This window comes from Odontesthes bonariensis, chromosome 8 (assembly GCF_027942865.1).
Source record: "Odontesthes bonariensis isolate fOdoBon6 chromosome 8, fOdoBon6.hap1, whole genome shotgun sequence".
Lineage (NCBI taxonomy): Eukaryota > Metazoa > Chordata > Actinopteri > Atheriniformes > Atherinopsidae > Odontesthes > Odontesthes bonariensis.
Window position 1 is genome coordinate 21,470,608 of NC_134513.1, and position 17,432 is coordinate 21,488,039.

The 17,432-nt window shown below is 41.0% G+C and overlaps 6 non-coding genes across 6 annotated transcripts; all 6 read left to right on the forward strand.

Moving 5' to 3' along the window:
• The first annotated feature begins 164 nt into the window (after window positions 1–164).
• Window positions 165–253, forward strand: trnay-gua (transfer RNA tyrosine (anticodon GUA)). Its single transcript is given in 2 exon segments — window positions 165–201; window positions 218–253. It is a non-coding gene; the product is annotated as a tRNA-Tyr (tRNA).
• A 114-nt stretch (window positions 254–367) lies between these two features.
• Window positions 368–440, forward strand: trnac-aca (transfer RNA cysteine (anticodon ACA)). Its single transcript has one exon. It is a non-coding gene; the product is annotated as a tRNA-Cys (tRNA).
• Window positions 441–6,143: 5,703 nt separating this feature from the next.
• trnar-ccu (transfer RNA arginine (anticodon CCU)) lies at window positions 6,144–6,216 on the forward strand. Its single transcript has one exon. It is a non-coding gene; the product is annotated as a tRNA-Arg (tRNA).
• A 2,168-nt stretch (window positions 6,217–8,384) lies between these two features.
• Window positions 8,385–8,457, forward strand: trnar-ccu (transfer RNA arginine (anticodon CCU)). The gene has a single exon. It is a non-coding gene; the product is annotated as a tRNA-Arg (tRNA).
• Window positions 8,458–16,428: 7,971 nt separating this feature from the next.
• trnay-gua (transfer RNA tyrosine (anticodon GUA)) lies at window positions 16,429–16,517 on the forward strand. The gene is given in 2 exon segments: window positions 16,429–16,465; window positions 16,482–16,517. It is a non-coding gene; the product is annotated as a tRNA-Tyr (tRNA).
• A 502-nt stretch (window positions 16,518–17,019) lies between these two features.
• On the forward strand, window positions 17,020–17,091 carry trnah-gug (transfer RNA histidin (anticodon GUG)). Its single transcript has one exon. It is a non-coding gene; the product is annotated as a tRNA-His (tRNA).
• The last annotated feature ends 341 nt before the right edge of the window (window positions 17,092–17,432 follow it).

The following is a 17,432-nucleotide window of genomic DNA, read 5'->3' on the forward strand; positions in this document are numbered from 1 at the left end:
CATCACTTTTTGTGTTTATTTAACTGATAAACAGGCCCAAGCCCCTGGCTCCCTTCCATAACTCATGTGGTACAGCAGAGAACTGCAGGTGTCCCATGATACGCATCTTAAGCCTGGTTACATGCATTCATACAGGATTCATGAAAAGGTTGTGGGCTTTGCTCCCTTCGATAGCTCAGTTGGTAGAGCGGAGGACTGTAGGTGCCCAACAACAGTTATCCTTAGGTCGCTGGTTCAATTCCGGCTCGAAGGATGTGCCAAGCTTTTGTATACAGAGGCTCTTTTGGCCAACTCCGTCAATCCTTTCAAAGCTTTTGGAATATGCTGTTTTACGAAAGACTGTTCCACTCTCTATTAATCTTGCTAAGGGCTAGTGGCGCAATGGATAACGCGTCTGACTACAGATCAGAAGATTCTAGGTTCAACTCCTGGCTGGCTCGGCACGCTGGTTTTAGTCTCTCGCTTCTCCCACTGCTATAGAACAGGATCGCTTTAAACCTTCTACTCCCTGGGTATCCCAGCTCACTTACGCCCCAAAGATACCTCACAGTGTGTCGTCTTGCAACACATGTGGCTGACCCCACACCGTAAGGAAAGCTCGTCTTCCTCTTTATCTCTGCTGTCAATGATTTTGCTCCAAACACAAAAAAAAACATGCCTGCCAGCTACATGCCGCAGAGCTACATATGCAATCCTTGGGATACGAAGGTGTTTCGGATCACATCAAAGCCACACACGACAAAAACCCACAACCGGCCATGATCGTATAGTGGTTAGTACTCTGCGTTGTGGTCGCAGCAACCCCGGGTTCGAATCCGGGTCACGGCAACCCCCCGACAGAATTTGTTTGCATCGCTGAAAAAAGATCCCACTTTCAACTTAGATTTCTTAAACTTTTAAAAAATAATTTTGTCTACAGGCCTCTGTCCCGTATCAAAGGTCTGAAAGAATCAAACAGCACAAATGCAGAAGGTCTGCCCATTTAAAGAGCATAAAAGGGGTCAACGTATCAAACAGGCCCCAATGAGAAATAGTGCCTTTTTAATGAGTCGCCAAGGCCGCATATGCTGAATGCCAATGAAGAAAGCCGAATCCCATTTCTGCTCACAACCAATGAAGAAAGCCGAATCCCATTTTTGCTCATAGCCAATGAAGAAAGCCGAATCCCATTTCTGCTCACAGCCAATGAAGAAAGCCGAATCCCATTTGTATCTACCTGACGGAGCATCGCCAGAGAGAGACCGGAGTTTAATTTGAATTAAAAAAGTTGAAATTTCAAAGTACTTCACAATATTATTTAAGGTAAGAAACCTACAATGTTGTTATGTTTAGTTGTGGTAACGTATTACCTGTACTAGCCGTATAGCGAAGAACGTCTTGTTTATGTAAGGGTCGAGGGATAGCGGTCAGTTTCATTCATTCTAATGAACGTTGTAAATATAGTTGTTATCGTACATAGGCAGAGTTACAGTCATCATGATGTATATGAATACATTGTTATGCTTAGCCTACAGGTGAAGTCGTACCACCGTTAAATGTCTGAATTAACGTTAATTAGTAGCCTATAGATTTGGGCTTTATTAGGGTGTTTACCTGAGCTGGGACATGAGACATGTTCATGTTTTGATGTCGGAGAGCACAGAGAGAAGTGTAAATGTAGGCAAATTGTAACCCTATGTAATCAAATTAGTGTGTAATAATCTGATTTTTATGGTGTTATGACATCATACCCACACAAACCACATTATTCCTTCCTCCATCCCTGTCCAAAAACACTGAGATGGCATATGTGCTATGTGAAATAAATGTATGGAACAGATTAACTACTCAGTTATTATTTTCTATTGGAAGATGGCTTCCAAGCAAAATAAGCACAGGGTGTGATGAATGGATGGCCCGCCTGCGCAGATTTGCTACACAGGGGGTCTGGCCTTCTGAAGCGGGAAACAGACGGGCACCACGACAGAAGAAATGGCATGACCTGTACCAGAAGGTAAACTTTGACATGTATATAAACACAGGAAAGCCATGTCATATTTAGAGGGACCACTGATGATTCACTGTCATATGTTACAGATTGAGAAGTGTCCCCTGCAACAAAGGGGGCAAACGTCTCTGTTTGGGGGGACGCAGACATGCAATTGTGGTTTCCATATGAAAAAGGTATAAAAAGTGTTGATGGTTATTGGTTGGTTGATGGTTATGTTAATGTATGATGGTATATTGTGTATTTTTTATTTAATTTCCCTTTCTGTGAAACTGTAGCCTTCTAGTTTGGTGCAGTGGGTGCAAAGCAGCCTTTATTTCCACCAGCATGGCCATCTTAGACCAGCTGGACCTAGCCCACAGACTGGAATTTAGGCTGATCGAACTCGCAAGTGAGAATACTGAGATTATTTAGCTTGTGTAACAAATGTTTGTCATGTAAAGCATAATTGAGATTAGCTGGTTTTAATGTTTATGTCTGTCTGTCTGTCTCTCTTTTCCTTTGTTTTATTCAGATATGCCTGTGACATGCGGGTCATACGGTTCCTGAGGGAGAGGGCCCTGGGAAACAGCCCTTCTCGCCTGGTGAGGCAGCTGCGGGAGAACCACAGCGAGGAGTGGCTGAAGCGTGTTTGCCGGTATCTCGGTGCCTGCTCCAACTTCACCTCCCAGCCAAGCTTGCTCCCTGTGAGGTTTCAGGAGCTACCTGAGCCTGAAACAATCCCCTCCCACAGGTGGATGTTGGCTGTTTATGGCAGGGATATCTTGGGCAGGCTGGACCACGTTAAAGCCAGCATAACGTCCACATATGGCAGCATCTTGAAGATGGACTCCACCAAAAAGGTAACTTTTTTTACATTTTTAATATTAAAAGAATTGAAAATAAATCATTAGTAGTAGTATAAACCTGAAATATGAAAGTAATGTTTCATATATAGATAATCAAGCATCACTCGCTGTCTTTTCTGTGTGATTACAGATCACAAAGAAGCTGTCAGGGTTAGCAAAGGGGACAGCTTTGTGGCTGACATCTGTTGGCAATAAGGTGGGCCAATTCCTCATCAGTGTTCTGACAGCTCAAGAGGGTCCTGCCCTGGACCGAATGGCAGCTGGCCTCATCCAGAGGTACACTGATGCAGGTGTGGCTCCACCTCAAGTTCTTTGTGTGGACTGTGACTGCTGTCGGGAGGGCACTGGGCAGACCAAGCTCAAGCAGCGATTTGTGTGCGCGTGCTTGTTTGTAAAAGTTTGCAAACTGTCAGTGTGTGTGTGTGTGTGTGTGTGTGTGCTTGTCAGTGTGTTTGTAAATATAAATAAAAATAACTTTATTTCTACAGCAGTATCCTTTGTTTTTTCCTAGCACACCTATGGAAAACCTTTGTAAACTCACACAAATTTAATAATATTAATTTGATAATTTAATAATGGTATTGCTGATAGATCCACAGGCTGTGAGAACTGAATCTCAGAAACATTTCTTTGATATAAATGTTAATTATTTTTATAAGCAGTAATAGTAGTATAACATTCTTATTCTTATCAATATTCTTGAAATAAAACGTAAAAATTACAATTCAATTCATCCAATTAATATTCTTAATTTTATCAATCTTATACAACATTAAAACTAAAAGAAAGGGACAGACTTATGTTGCAAACAGTGTGTGAGAAGTGATTAACAGAAACATTTTTTATCATATAAACAATATAAGCAGTATTAGGTGTGTGGTGGTTTAATATTCTTCTCTGTATTGTTCTTATTGCAACAAATTGCATTATTATTCTCACCAGTTGTATTTGTATCACTTTTAAAGCTATATTTGTTAGATTTACAGCACTTTGATAGAGTTTGCATGAATTGATGCATGTTCCAATCAGGATTCGAACCTGCGATTTTCTCATTTTTCTTTTCTTTTTTTCTCTTCTCCTTCCCCCTTCTTCCCCTTCTTTCCTTCTTCTTCCCCCCCTTATAAAGACTACTGTTCCCCAGCTTTAGTCACGTGGATAAGGCACTGGCCTCCTAAGCCAGGGATTGTGGGTTCAAGTCCCATCTGAGGTGTGTAGCAGAGTGGCGCAGCGGAAGCGTGGTCACTGGACCAAAACCATCCTCTCCTATTTTATAACTTTTCAAATCAAACTCAACATCTCTCATTATAAAAACCTGGAAAAGATGATGTAACATTCATAGCATAACAATTGACACTTGACCAACTCTGAAAACCTTTCCACACAATCTTAATTCAAACTAGTTTGGTGTGCACACGAGTGTCCTCCAATGTCCACTTTTCTGATATAAGTAAGAAAAAATAATTATTGTGTCAAAAGACTGAAATCTTTCACTTTTTTTCAATGGATGAGAGGATCGTTTACCCGATTTCTTTTAGATGTGTTTTTTATTTTGAATAGTCACGTGGATAAGGCACTGACCTCCTAAGCCAGGGATTGTGGGTTCGAATCCCATCTGAGGTGTGTAGCAGAGTGGCGAGGCGGAAGAGTGCTGGGCCCATAACTCAGAGATCAATGGACCGAAACCATCCTCTGCTATGTATAAATTTTAAAATCAAACTCAACATATCTCATTAAAAAAACCTGGAAAAGATGATGTAACATTCAGCAACATCACAATTAACACTTGACCAACTCTGAAAACCTTTCTACACACTCTTAATTCAAACTCGTTTGGTGTGCTCATGAGTGTTCTCCAATGTCCATTTTCTGATGTAAGTAAGAAAAAATAATTATTGTGTCAAAAGACTGAAATCTTTCACTTTTGTTCAATGGATGAGAGGATCGTTTACCCGATTTCTTTTTATTAAGTATGTTATTTTGAATAGTCACGTGGATAAGGCACTGTCTTCCTAAGCCAGGGATTGTGGGTTCAAGTCCCATCTGAGGTGTATAGCAGAGTGGCGCAGCGGAAGCGTGCTGGGCCCATAACCCAGAGGTCGATGGACCGAAACCATCCTCTGCTATCTATAAATTTTCAAATGAAACTCAACATATCTCATTAAAAAAACCTGGAAAAGATGATGTAACATTCAGCATAATCACAATTAACACTTGACCAACTCTGAAATGTCCAATGTCCACTTTTCTGATATAAGTAAGAAAAAAGAATTATTGTGTCAAAAGACTGAAATCTGTCACTTTTGTTAAATGGATGAGAGGATCGTTTACCCGATTTCTTTTAGTTGTGTTTTTTATTTTGAATAGTGACGTGGATAAGGCACTGGCCTCCTAAGCCAGGGATTGTGGGTTCGAGTCCCATCTGAGGTGTGTAGCAGAGTGGCGCAGCGGAAGCGTGCTGGGCCCATAACCCAGAGGTCGATGGACCGAAACCATCCTCTGCTATGTATAACTTTTCTAATCAAACTCAACATCTCTCATTAAAAAAACCTGGAAAAGATCATGTAACATTCATAGCATCACAATTGACACTTGACCAACTCTGAAAGCCTTTCTACACACTCTTAATTCAAACTAGTTTGTTGTGCACATGAGTGTTCTCCAAAGTCCACTTTTCTGATATAAGTAAGAAAAAAGAATTATTGTGTCAAAAGACTGAAATCTGTCACTTTTGTTAAATGGATTAGAGGATCGTTTATCCGATTTCGTTTTATTTTGTATGTTATTTTGAATAGTCACGTGGATAAGGCACTGGCCTGCTAAGCCAGGGATTGTGGGTTCGAATCCCATCTGAGGTGTGTAGCAGAGTGGCGAGGCGGAAGCGTGCTGGGCCCATAACTCAGAGATCAATGGACCGAAACCATCCTCTGCTATGTATAAAATTTAAAATCAAACTCAACATATCTCATTAAAAAAACCTGGAAAAGATGATGTAACATTCATAGCATCACAATTGACACTTGACCAACTCTGAAAACCTTTCTACACACTCTTAATTCAAACTCGTTTGGTGTGCACACGAGTATCCTCCAATGTCCACTTTTCTGATATAAGTAAGAAAAAATAATTATTGTGTCAAAAGACTGAAATCTTTCACTTTTGTTAAATGGATTAGAGGATCGTTTACCCGATTTCTTTTAGATGTGTTTTTTATTTTGAATAGTCACGTTGATAAGGCACTGGCCTCCAAAGCCAGGGATTGTGGGTTTGAGTCCCATCTGAGGTGTGTTGTAGAGTGATGCAACAGAAGAGCCTCAGTGGCCTAATGGATAAGGCACTGGCCTCCTAAGCCAGGGATTGTGGGTTCGAGTCCCATCTGAGGTGTGTAGCAGAGTGGCGCAGCGGAAGCGTGCCGGGCCCATAACCCAGAGGTCGACGGACTGAAACCATCCTCCGCTATCTATAAATTTTCAAATCAAACTCAACATCTCTCGTTAACAAAACCTGGAAAAGATTATGTAAAATTCAGCATAATCACAATTAACACTTGACCAACTCTGAAAACCTTTCTACACACTCTTAATTCAAACTCGTTTGGTGTGCTCATGAGTGATCTCCAATGTCCTCTTTTCTGATGTAAGTAAGAAAAAATAATTATTGTGTCAAAAGACTGAAATCTTTCACTTTTGTTCAATGGATGAGAGGATCGTTTACCCGATTTCTTTTTATTAAGTATGTTATTTTGAATAGTCACATGGATAAGGCACTGGCCTCCTAAGCCTCCTAAGATTGTGGGTTCAAGTCCCATCTGAGGTGTGTAGCAGAGTGGCGCAGCGGAAGCGTGCTGGGCCCATAACCCAGAGGTCGATGGACCGAAACCATCCTCTGCTATGTATAAATTTTAAATTCAAACTCAACATCTCTCATTAAAAAAAACTGGAAAAGATGATGTAACATTCAGCATAATCACAATTAACACTTGACCAACTCTGAAAACCTTTCTACACACTCTTAATTCAAACTCGTTTGGTGTGCTCATGAGTGTTCTCCAATGTCCACTTTTCTGATATAAGTAAGAAAAAATAATTATTGTCAAAAGACTGAAATCTTTCACTTTTGTTAAATGGATGAGAGGATCGTTTACCCGATTTCTTTTAGTTGTGTTTTTTATTTTGAATAGTGACGTGGATAAGGCCCTGGCCTCCTAAGCCAGGGATTGTGGGTTCGAGTCCCATCTGAGGTGTGTAGCAGAGTGGCGCAGCGGAAGCGTGCTGGGCCCATAACCCAGAGGTCGATGGACCGAAACCATCCTCTGCTATCTATAAATTTTCAAATGAAACTCAACATATCTCATTAAAAAAACCTGGAAAAGATGATGTAACATTCAGCATAATCACAATTAACACTTGACCAACTCTGAAAACCTTTCTACACACTCTTAATTCAAACACGTTTGGTGTGCTCATGAGTGTTCTCCAATGTCCATTTTCTGATGTAAGTAAGAAAAAATAATTATTGTGTCAAAAGACTGAAATCTTTCACTTTTGTTCAATGGATGAGAGGATCGTTTACCCGATTTCTTTTAGTTGTGTTTTTTATTTTGAATAGTCACGTGGATAAGGCACTGGCCTCCTAAGCCAGGGATTGTGGGTTCGAGTCCCATCTGAGGTGTGTAGCAGAGTGGCGCAGCGGAAGCGTGCTGGGCCCATAACCCAGAGGTCGATGGACCGAAACCATCCTCTGCTATGTATAAATTTTCAAATCAAACTCAACATATCTCATTAAAAAAACCTGGAAAAGATCATGTAACATTCATAGCATCACAATTGACACTTGACCAACTCTGAAAACCTTTCTACACACTCCTAATTCAAACTCGTTTGGTGTGCACATGAGTGTCCTCCAATGTCCACTTTTCTGATATAAGTAAGAAAAAAGAATTATTGTGTCAAAAGACTGAAATCTTTCACTTTTGTTAAATGGATGAGAGGATCGTTTACCCGATTTCTTTTAGTTGTGTTTTTTATTTTGAATAGTGACGTGGATAAGGCACTGGCCTCCTAAGCCAGGGATTGTGGGTTCGAGTCCCATCTGAGGTGTGTAGCAGAGTGGCGCAGCGGAAGCGTGCTGGGCCCATAACCCAGAGGTCGATGGACTGAAACCATCCTCTGCTATGTCTAAGTTTTCAAATCAAACTCAACATCTCTCATTATAAAAACCTGGAAAAGATGATGTAACATTCATAGCATAACAATTGACACTTGACCAACTCTGAAAACCTTTCTACACACTCTTAATTCAAACTAGTTTGGTGTGCTCATGAGTGTTCTCCAATGTCCTCTTTTCTGATATAAGTAAGAAAAAATAATTATTGTGTCAAAAGACTGAAATCTTTCACTTTTGATAAATGGATTAGAGGATTGTTTACCCGATTTCTTTTAGATGTGTTTTTTATTTTGAATAGTCACGTTGATAAGGCACTGGCCTCCAAAGCCTGGGATTGTGGGTTTGAGTCCCATCTGAGGTGTGTTGTAGAGTGATGCAACAGAAGAGCCTCAGTGGCCTAATGGATAAGGCACTGGCCTCCTAAGCCAGGGATTGTGGGTTCGAGTCCCATCTGAGGTGTGTAGCAGAGTGGCGCAGCGGAAGCGTGCCGGGCCCATAACCCAGAGGTCGATGGACTGAAACCATCCTCTGCTATCTATAAATTTTCAAATCAAACTCAACATCTCTCGTTAAAAAAACCTGGAAAAGATTATGTAAAATTCAGCATAATCACAATTAACACTTGACCAACTCTGAAAACCTTTCTACACACTCTTAATTCAAACTTGTTTGGTGTGCTCATGAGTGTTCTCCAATGTCCACTTTTCTGATATAAGTAAGAAAAAAGAATCATTGAGTCAAAAGACTGAAATCTTTCACTTTTGTTCAATGGATGAGAGGATCGTTTACCCGATTTCTTTTTATTAAGTATGTTATTTTGAATAGTCACATGGATAAGGCACTGTCTTCCTAAGCCAGGGATTGTGGGTTCAAGTCCCATCTGAGGTGTGTAGCAGAGTGGCGCAGCGGAAGCGTGCTGGGCCCATAACCCAGAGGTCGATGAACCGAAACCATCCTCTGCTATCTATTAATTTTCAAATCAAACTCAACATATCTCATTAAAAAAAACTGGAAAAGATGATGTAACATTCAGCATAATCACAATTAACACTTGACCAACTCTGAAAACCTTTCTACACACTCTTAATTCAAACACGTTTGGTGTGCTCATGAGTGTCTTCCAATGTCCACTTTTCTGATATAAGTAAGAAAAAATAATTATTGTCAAAAGACTGAAATCTTTCACTTTTGTTAAATGGATTAGAGGATCGTTTACCCGATTTCTTTTTATTAAGTATGTTATTTTGAATAGTCACATGGATAAGGCACTGGCCTCCTAAGCCAGGGATTGTGGGTTCGAGTCCCTTCTGAGGTGTGTAGCAGAGTGGCGCAGCGGAAGTGTGCTGGGCCCATAACCCAGAGGTCGATGGATCGAAACCATCATCTGCGATGTATAAATTTTCAAATCAAACTCAACATCTCTCATTTAAAAAAACCTGGAAAAGATGAGGTAACATTCATAGCATCACAATTGACACTTGACCAACTCTGAAAACCCTTTCTACACACTCTTAATTCAAACTCGTTTGGTGTGCACATGAGTGTCCTCCAATGTCCACTTTTCTGATATAAGTAAGAAAAAAGAATTATTGTGTCAAAAGACTGAAATCTTTCACTTTTGTTAAATGGATGAGAGGATCGTTTACCCAATTTCTTTTAGTTGTGTTTTTTATTTTGAATAGTCACGTGGATAAGGCACTGGCCTCCAAAGTCAGGGATTGTGGGTTCAAGTCCCGACAGAGGTGTGTAGCAGAGTGGCGCAGCGGAAGCATGCTGGGCCCATAACCCAGAGGTCGATGGACCGAAATCTTCCTCTGCTATTTTATAACTTTTCAAATCAAACTCAACATCTCTCATTATAAAAACCTGGAAAAGATGATGTAACATTTATAGCATAACAATTGACACTTGACCAACTCTGAAAACCTTTCTACACACTCTTAATTCAAACTCGTTTGGTGTGCACACGAGTGTCCTCCAATGTCCTCTTCTCTGATATAAGTAAGAAAAAATAATTATTGTGTCAAAAGACTGAAATCTTTCACTTTTGTTCAATGGATGAGAGGATCGTTTACCCGATTTCTTTTAGTTGTGTTTTTTATTTTGAATAGTGACGTGGATAAGGCACTGGCCTCCTAAGCCAGGGATTGTGGGTTCGAGTCCCATCTGAGGTGTGTAGCAGAGTGGCGCAGCGGAAGCGTGCTGGGCCCATAACCCAGAGGTCGATGGACTGAAACCATCCTCTGCTATGTCTAACTTTTCAAATCAAACTCAACATCTCTCATTATAAAAACCTGGAAAAGATGATGTAACATTCATAGCATAACAATTGACACTTGACCAACTCTGAAAACCTTTCTACACACTCTTAATTCAAACTAGTTTGGTGTGCTCATGAGTGTTCTCCAATGTCCTCTTTTCTGATATAAGTAAGAAAAAATAATTATTGTGTCAAAAGACTGAAATCTTTCACTTTTGATAAATGGATTAGAGGATCGTTTACCCGATTTCTTTTTATTAAGTATGTTATTTTGAATAGTCACATGGATAAGGCACTGGCCTCCTAAGCCAGGGATTGTGGGTTCGAGTCCCATCAGAGGTGTGTAGCAGAGTGGCGCAGCGGAAGCGTGCTGGGCCCATAACCCAGAGGTCGATGGACCGAAACCATCCTCTGCTATCTATAAATTTTCAAATCAAACTCAACATATCTCATTAAAAAAACCTGGAAAAGATGATGTAACATTCAGCATAATCACAATTAACACTTGACCAACTCTGAAAACCTTTCCACACTCTTAATTCAAACTCGTTTGGTGTGCACATGAGTGTCCTCCAAAGTTCACTTTTCTGATATAAGTAAGAAAAAATAATTATTGTGTCAAAAGACTGAAATCTTTCAATTTTGTCAAATGGATTAGGGGATCGTTTACCCGATTTCTTTAAGTTGTGTTTTTTATTTTGAATAGTCATGTGGAAAAGGCACTGGCCTCCTAAGCCAGGGATTGTGGGTTCGAGTCCCATCTGAGGTGTGTAGCAGAGTGGCGCAGCAGAAGCATGCTGGGCCCATAACCCAGTGGTCGATGGACCTAAACCATCCTCTGCTATGTATAAATTTTCAAATCAAACTCAACATCTCTCATTAAAAAAAACTGGAAAAGATGATTTAACATTCAGCAACATCACAATTAACACTTGGCCAACTCTGAAAACCTTTCTACACACTCTTAAAGGGATAATCCGGAGTGAAATGCACTTTAGGTCAATATACGGGATGTTGGGAGGACATATGTTGAGTTGACATCAAAATCATTTAATTCTGATGTGTTTTGAGAATTTTGATTTCACCGTTTTCAGCCAAAAGTCGTTAGCCTGGAGGAGAGTGGGGCATATGGTATCGCCGCTACAAAACGCTATTTTTACACCTCTTCTACAGCTCCAAACAACATAACACTTACGTGGTAGTGAGTAGAGGGTCCCTAAATCCAAACAGAAGTGTCCCGAGGTCTTCATGTGGTCGGATAGAGAGTCCAGAATGAATTTAATCAAGCCAGTATCTTTCCGGAAATGTTGCTGCTGCAGCTGGCATCTTCAGCGTAAAGTCCGTATAGTAGAGAGCCGAGTGTGGTGTAACACGCTCTGGAAATTCACAATTTCGTTGCCGTTTTTTTTTTACAAACATTGTCCAGTATTTCTTTCGAAAGTGAAATGAAGTTGTATGCAACAGCAAAGCCTAGCTTACTAACAGGTTGGAATTTTATAAAATGTCATGTGACCTTACGTCTCGCGTGACCTAGCCTCCTGTTTACTGAAGACGTCTTTTGCGTGACTGGAGTGACCATCACAGAAGAAGGAGAGGTGTGTGAGCAGATTGTTGAACAAACAGCGGAGCAAACTTTTGGAGTTATGGTGCGTGTTTGTTCCTATCCTGGCTTTCGAAAGAAATACTGGACTATGTTTGTAAAAAAAAAAACGGCAACGAAATTGCGAATTTCCAGAGCGTGTTACTCCACACTCGGCTCTCTACTATACGGACTTTACGCTGAAGATGCCAGCTGCAGCAGGAGCATTTCCGGAAAGATACTGGCTTTATTAAATTCATTCTGGACTCTCTATCCGACCACATGAAGACCTCGGGACACTTTGGTTTGGATTTAGGGACCCTCTACTCACTACCACGTAAGTGTTATGTTGTTTGGAGTTGTAGAAGAGGTGTAAAAATAGCGTTTTGTAGCGGCGATACCATATGCCCCACTCTCCTCCAGGCTAACGACTTTTGGCTGAAAACGGTGAAATCAAAATTCTCAAAACACATCAGAATTAAATGATTTTGATGTCAACTCAACGTATGTACTCCCAACATCCCGTAAATTGACCTAAAGTGCATTTTACTTTGGATTATCCCTTTAATTCAAACTAGTTTGGTGTTAGTGCTGGGCGGTATGACCAAAAATACATATCACGGTATTTTTTCACGGTTCCACGGTATATCACGGTATTTTTTTTCATGCATAATTAGGTGTTCACAGCATTTTCTACAGATTGAGAACAGAATTACTGCAGTAGATTAACTCAGGATGGTCTATTTTACCGTCATAGAATAACGCCCCACAAAATGATGCTGTTTACAAAGAAGTGCTACTCATGATTCTAATGAAGTGAGGAATCGGAATGCAAACACAATTGCAGTCAAAATACAGAACTTTTACTGTGCGTCTTGAAGTGACATTTGGCTCGACTTTTCTTTTGCTTTCCCCGTGTTACCTGCTGATGTGGCGGGTGCTGACCTTAACTTCATGCATTCTTGATATTCTAAGACGTGCTTACGGCTAAGGTGATGGAGCAAATTGCTCGTGTTGCCACCTCCAGTGTAGCCCGACAACACTTGCATAAAATGGTTGTTTGGTCGACGTCGTATTTTTTTAAACCAAAACACTTCCAAACTGCAGACACGGTGTTCTCTTGATTTGTGCTACTTCGTCGAGAAATGCTTCCGCCGCAAAAACCGATAGGCTTGTCTATCGATTTGTGCTACCCTATCAAAAAATGCTACTTTATGGTTTTCTATCTCTGTATATCAAATAAAGTACGTTTTTTTTGTCTCTCATGTGTGTAATTATAAAAAGTGTAGTGAAATTGATTTATTTAAGAGGGTAGCATATTTTGATAGTCCAATAACACCCTGTCAAATAATACTCCCCCTGTTCTCAATGCATTCATGACAATGATGGAGCAGAGTCACCTAAATAAAGACAGAAGTGTCCATCAGAAAGGTACTTGTGAACTGTATTCCAGTTTTCTTCCATTCCTAAAAACAGCATCCCTGTTATTAATTAATGTTTTTATACAGAAGAGAAAAATTGTGTATTTATTGTGAGAGAGAAAAGCCGCTGCCTCTTGGATAACGTAACTTTCATAGGCGCCTTCCACTTATTCAACATGCTCAAATATGCGTCATATTTCAGACACCCCATTTGTGCATGTTAAGCTAACTGCTTGTTAATACGATAAGTGTTTTATTACTTTGCATGTCTTCCAAAAGAGAAAATAATCAGGATTTTGAGGATGTTACAGTTACACACCAAGACGCAGGGTAGCAAAACATTATAGGCGTGAAAACGAAACTTAGAAAATCGGCTCGGCGCATGCGCAAAACCACAAAGTAGCAATTCTCGACAAGTAGGAGAAATCGACAGAACCCCGGCTCCTTTTTTTGGCACAAGTTCTTCTGTGTCAGCATGTTCTACTAGTTCTGCAGCTTCGATTTCGGAACTTTCCATGTCTATCCTATCCATCTTCACCTTCGCGTAACGCAAGTGCTTATTACCATCTCGCACCCAGACAGTAAACATGCGTGTTTAGAAGCGCAACACTGAAAAGGGTCCCGTCTCAAACAATGTCGCGCGACGCAGCGTTCCCCCCGTTGTGTAATCAAATACACCGGTATGGCGGTATATTATAGATTCATATCATAATGAAATTATAAACCGGTATTCGGTGTGAACCGGTATACCGCCCAGCACTAACTGGGAGGTTTAGGTCCCCCAAAAAGAGGCAGGAATTTACCCCTGGGGTGGAAAGTGTGAAGCGTCATGCCTTAACAACCACAGCCCCATCTGCCCAATGGCCAGACTTTCTTCCATTCCTAAAAACAGCATCCCTGTTATTAATTAATGTTTTTATACAGAAGAGAAAAATTGTGTATTTATTGTGAGAGAGAAAAGCCGCTGCCTCTTGGATAACGTAACTTTCATAGGCGCCTTCCACTTATTCAACATGCTCAAATATGCGTCATATTTCAGACACCCCATTTGTGCATGTTAAGCTAACTGCTTGTTAATACGATAAGTGTTTTATTACTTTGCATGTCTTCCAAAAGAGAAAATAATCAGGATTTTGAGGATGTTACAGTTACACACCAAGACGCAGGGTAGCAAAACATTATAGGCGTGAAAACGAAACTTAAAAAATCGGCTCGGCGCATGCGCAAAACCACAAAGTAGCAATTCTCGACAAGTAGGAGAAATCGACAGAACACCGGCTCCTTTTTTTGGCACAAGTTCTTCTGTGTCAGCATGTTCTACTAGTTCTGCAGCTTCGATTTCGGAACTTTCCATGTCTATCCTATCCACCTTCACCTTCGCGTAACGCAAGTGCTTATTACCACCTCGCACCCAGACAGTAAACATGCGTGTTTAGAAGCGAAACACTGAAAAGGGTCCCGTCTCAAACAATGTCGCGCGACGCAGCGTTCCCCCCGTTGTGTAATCAAATACACCGGTATGGCGGTATATTATAGATTCATATCATAATGAAATTATAAACCGGTATTCGGTGTGAACCGGTATACCGCCCAGCACTAACTGGGAGGTTTAGGTCCCCCAAAAAGAGGCAGGAATTTACCCCTGGGGTGGAAAGTGGGAAGCGTCATGCCTTAACAACCACAGCCCCATCTGCCCAATGGCCAGACTGCTGCCGCCTAGTGGAGCCCATCTTTGTTCGCCTCTGCAGTATCCATCGTAGTCCAAAAAAAAAAGGGACAGGCACATTCTCAAGATGGGATCTGATCCTTCAGGACTACAGAAAGATCAGGCAGCTCATTTTAGCAAACGGAGCTATCATGCAGCAGACTACCTTGCAGCTGGTGGATGTGAGCTACACCACCCTGGTTCAGTGGCATAATCAAAGGGTGAAAAGGCAGGAAACGGCTGTGGTGCAACAAGGGCTAAACCTTCCAAGCCGGTTTTCTGTAGCTGCTGACCCACTTCTCCCCGCCAATATACGTCCCCATTATGCCATACCACATTCAGAACCAATACATATTTACAGTTTACCACCTAACACTGTGGGACAGGCCAAATTAAAAAGAAAGCTGCAATTTACAGATGATACAAATCCACCAGGACAGCAGCAGCTTCTCCCTGCTCCACCCAAAAGGCCTCAGGTAATGACAATTGCTCCAGTGGCCTCACAGGTTTGTGTTATCCCCTCTACTCTACAGACACAGAGTTTTTGGACGTTCTCTGCCACTCCTCCACATGCTCCTGCTCTGGCTCCTGTTTTGGTCCCTCCTCTGGCCCCTGGTCCGGCTCCCATAGCAGGCTCCACTCACAATAATAGAGCACCCCGAAAACTGACCCGCAAAGTTTTGCACAACACGTGCAAAAAATGCGGGCAGTTCAGAATTGCTGAAACAGGACACAGCCAATATAGAGGGCAGATTTACTGTCCCTCTGGTGAAACTCTAACTAAAGAGCAGTGGCTGGAAGAAATTAAAAAGAAGACATAAGTGTGTACTCATTTATACTTTTTTAACATTTAAAAACTTTTTTTTATTGTATATAGTTACTGCTGTTTCAGACCTCTCAATCTTTTAATTTATTTCACAGAGGGTTATTCATCTTATTTAGTGATGATACTACATGTTTTTTGTTATTGTGATTGTGTACAAAGTCCAACTGTTTAAAATTTGTTGCAAGTAAATGCTAAGTTTGTTCACAGTTTTTAGTTTTTTTGAGGTTAAAAAATGGTTTAATTCACTCTTTTTGTTGTTGACAAATAAATATTTGGTTCTTTAAAAACAGATAAGGTCTATGATCTTTTACTGTGAATAAATATGAGCTGCTATTGATTCTGAAATATTAGTAATAATTTTATGCGTAAACTAGGAACAATTTATCACTCACTTCACTCAGAAAGTGCATTAGGAAATTTACATACTTTATATACTTTTACATACGTTAAAACAATACTATAGTTTGAGCAGTTTCATTAAAACATAGTATAGGACTGTTGGGATCGAACTCTCGACTCTGGGATCAGCCGCTTTCTTCTTCCTACTTTTTTCCCCCTCCCTTAACACACATGATACGCATCTTAAGCATGGTTTCATGCATTCATACAGGATTCATGAAAAGGTTGTGGGCTTTGCTCCTTTCGATAGCTCAGTTGGTAGAGCGGAGGACTGTAGGTGCCCAACAACAGTTATCCTTAGGTCGCTGGTTCAATTCCGGCTCGAAGGATGTGCCAAGCTTTTGTATACAGAGGCTCTTTTGGACAACTCCGTCAATCCTTTCAAAGCTTTTGGAATATGCTGTTTTACGAAAGACTGTTCCACTCTCTATTAAACTTGCTAAGGGCTAGTGGCGCAAGGAATAAAGCGTCTGACTACGGATCAGACGATTCTAGGTTCAACTCCTGGCTAGCTCGGCACGTTGGTTTTAGTCTCTCACTTCTCCCACACCTATACAACAGGATCGCTTTAAACCTTCTACTCCCTGGGTATCCCAGCTCACTTACGCCCCAAAGATACCTCCCAGTGTGTCGTCTTGCAACACATGTGGCTGACCCCACACCGTAAGGAAAGCTCGTCTTCCTCTTTATCTCTGCTGTCAATGATTTTGCTCCAAACACAAAAAAAAACATGCCTGCCAGCCACATGCCGCAGAGCTACATATGCTATCCTTGGGATACGAAGGTGTTTCGGATCACATCAAAGCCACACACGACAAAAACCCACAACCGGCCGTGATCGTATAGTGGTTAATACTCTGTGTTGTGGTCGCAGCAACCCTGGTTCGAATCCGGGTCACGGCAACCCCCCGACCGAAATTGTTTGCATCGCTGAAAAAAGATCCCACTTACATTTCTTAAACTTTAAAAAAAAAAAATGTTGTCTACAGGCCTCTGTCCTGTATCAAAGGTCTGAAAAAAATCAAACAGCACAAATGCAGAAGGTCTGCCCATTTAAAGAGCATAAAAGGGGTCAAAGTATGAAACTGGCGCCAATGAGAAATAGTGCCTTTTTAATGAGTCGCCAAGGCCGCATATGTTCTGTGCTTTTTAGCTCTTCTAAAGGGAGGGTTTTCGCACACCGCCACACCCAAAGTATAAACATCCTAACAACAGAAGATGAAAATCGTGTGCCAAAAGAATGG